The sequence below is a fragment of the Schistocerca nitens genome, chromosome 6 (genome assembly GCF_023898315.1).
Source record: "Schistocerca nitens isolate TAMUIC-IGC-003100 chromosome 6, iqSchNite1.1, whole genome shotgun sequence".
Classification (NCBI taxonomy): domain Eukaryota; kingdom Metazoa; phylum Arthropoda; class Insecta; order Orthoptera; family Acrididae; genus Schistocerca; species Schistocerca nitens.
The window spans coordinates 412,748,675-412,751,257 of NC_064619.1; the positions used below are offsets into that span (position 1 = coordinate 412,748,675).

Here is a 2,583-nt window from a genome sequence, read left to right on the forward strand (position 1 = left end):
ACCATGTGTCTTCCAGGAGTCAGGTGCTTTGTTGGGTTGATAGCAGGCTATGAGCTGCCATGAAATCTTCAATGAAGAAGCAATGTCTGCCAAAATGTAGGTTATCCTGTTCTGCGTGTATTTTGTTATGCATAGCATTCTTTTCAGTTAGGCTGACTTGATTCCTCTAGTCATTTGAGATTTGAGTATGTGAGGTTCCTCCATCTAAATTATATCATATGATGCAACATTTATTTTGAATAATCCCAAGGCTGTTCTTATGGATAGATCATTCAGTTTCTTTATCTCAAATGTTGCCCACTTTAAGAAGATTTACACATAAACTAAGAATTTAGATGAGGAAGGATGAGATACTGATATTTGGGCAAGCTGGCAACATCCTGGCGAGGAATGTAAGGTAAAGTATTAAATTATGTGGAGCAGTAGGCACTCTAGGAACAGCAGCTGTGTACTTAAAAATCTTGTTGAGTTTCTGCAGTAACAGATTCAACCTTCACTTAACAGAACTGGGCAGCATATTAAATGGGAACTGAGGGTGATGCTGCTGGCTACAGTGAGAACTCATATGAGATCTGTATCAGTTGACACTATTGGGAAATGGGAATACAATAATAGGGGATGAAACTTCCTGGCAGATTAAAACTGTTTGCCGGACCGAGACTTGAACTCGGGACCTTTGCCTTTCGCGGGCAAGTGCTCTACCAACTGAGCTACCCAAGCACGACTCACGCCCCGTCCTCACAGCTTTACTTCTGCCAGTACCTCGTCTCCTACCTTCCAAACTTTACAGAAGCTCTCCTGCAAACCTTGCAGAACTAGCACTCCGGAAAGAAAGGATATTGCGGAGACATGGCTTAGCCACAGCCTGGGGGATGTTTCCAGAACTGTGGAGGACGGGGCATGAGTCGTGCTTGGGTATCTCAGTTTGTAAGCTGATAAAAAGTCTGTACATATATATATATATATTTTTGGGGGGGTGGTGGGTTCTTTGGGTTAATAACTTAATTCAGCCAAAAAGTACTGAAAGAAATTAAAGTAAATGGAGTATTCTTAAATAAATTAGGTTCTGTAAAACTAACTGTTTTACTGTGCTTACATGTCATTTGAATCCAGAAACAGAAATGTTAGTAAATACTATAAATTAGCAGCTTTCTACAGCAGAAGCAATAAGGAGATAGTTACCAAGAATTTCAAAATGGTCATGAAGTCAGAACTATAAATAGAAGTAATTTTTGAACAGAACAATAATGAAAGAATGTGAACTGATACTGCCAAACAGCACACTTCTTGTCATTAGACCAACTTCTGCATTTAGATCTTTTAGAGGAGATAGTTACCAAGAATTTCAAAATGGTCATGAAGTCAGAACTATAAATAGAAGTAATTTTTGAACAGAACAATAATGAAAGAATGTGAACTGATACTGCCAAACAGCACACTTCTTGTCATTAGACCAACTTCTGCATTTAGATCTTTTAGAGGATCTTCAAAAAATTTAAAACACAATCGTGACAAGGGGCAGACAGTAGTTATTGATGATTTCTATATAAATTTTGTGGAAGGACTGAGTGAAAACATGATTTGAAAATATTACTCAACACTTACAACATCAAATATTACTTAATATGGAAATATTACTTAACATTTAAAATCTAGTCTCAGTTATAGACTTTCCTATCATAAATATGCAGGACAGTAGCACCTTCTGAGAATAGTGCTTGAGAATTTATTCCACACAAGTGACATCCATTTTTCTGTACAAGCAACATATCATTTGTGACGTCCCCCTCTCCCCTTCATTACTTGCCATTCTTTGGGTTATCGGGAAAACATTTAAAAATAAAGCTAATCTAGTGAGCATGGAAATAGTTTGTCTTTACTACTAATTTATATAACCTGTGTACAAATTCTGTACTAGCGGCACCTCTGCCCCTCCTCATCTTGGTACCCCCAGCAGCCACTTACAATGCCCTGTACAAGAATGATGCCAACACAGCTAATGTTCATCCAGATAAACTCTGAATTTAATACATTAATTATTGAAGATATTTGAAATTGACGTATGCTGTTGCAAGAAAGTGCAGTTTTGTCAGCAAATTCATCTTGTTTTATTGATATAAAACATCATCAATGACTTCTAGTGAAACCATTTAGAATCTGGCTTGCTATCTAGATCTAAAAACAGTTTGTTATAAAATATGTTGATTTTATTTATTTATTTCCATAGTTTGATTTTATTTATGGTATTTTATGTCTGATTTTTGCTCAGGTAAGTAAGTGTAATCAGATTACTTATATTTGAGGTATTCCCTCATTCAGGACTTTCGCATATAATTCATTGGCTGAATACAGAAGGGTTATATCTATGTAATCATTACCTTTATATCTAAAAACAAAGATGATGTGACTTACCAAATGAAAGTGCTGGCAGGTCGACAGACACACAAACAAACACAAACATACACACAAAATTCAAGCTTTCGCAACAAACTGTTGCCTCATCAGGAAAGAGGGAAGGAGAGGGAAAGACGAAAGGATGTGGGTTTTAAGGGAGAGGGTGAGGAGTCATTCCAATCCCGGGAG

General features: G+C 37.0%; 1 non-coding gene across 1 annotated transcript; it reads right to left on the minus strand.

Moving 5' to 3' along the window:
• Positions 1-646: 646 nt before the first annotated feature.
• Trnas-cga (transfer RNA serine (anticodon CGA)) lies at positions 647-721 on the minus strand. The gene has a single exon. It is a non-coding gene; the product is annotated as a tRNA-Ser (tRNA).
• Between the last annotated feature and the right edge of the window lie 1,862 nt (positions 722-2,583).